The following is a 423-nucleotide window of genomic DNA, read 5'->3' on the forward strand; positions in this document are numbered from 1 at the left end:
TAAACCCGTAATTTACATGTCTGGACTTTTTAAGCCAAAATTTCCCGTACGACAAACCCTCAATACGAAAACCCCATCCCCTTTGACGCCTGCATCGACAAATTTTAGGGGTTACTAAGCCCCGAAATAGTGAGAACCCCAATACTGTTACCCACTAAGTATTTTCTCGCTTGATAACAGAATAAGGGGATTTTGCTTTTTATGTGTCGGTTATTTTACGTTCGACTGGGGCGATGGGTAAAATTTTTAATTTTTCTTTTTTTTGCCCCCCTTTTTTTTGAAAAAATATGATCTAACTAAATTTGTGTATTTTTATATCAAGTAGACTGTTGTTTAAATCAAGATTAATTCGTTTTCTTTTTGGTTCTCCTTATGCAATTTAACTGCATTAAAACAAAAAAAATTTTAAAAATATTTTTCCTT

Source organism: Penaeus monodon, chromosome 31 (assembly GCF_015228065.2).
Source record: "Penaeus monodon isolate SGIC_2016 chromosome 31, NSTDA_Pmon_1, whole genome shotgun sequence".
NCBI lineage: Eukaryota > Metazoa > Arthropoda > Malacostraca > Decapoda > Penaeidae > Penaeus > Penaeus monodon.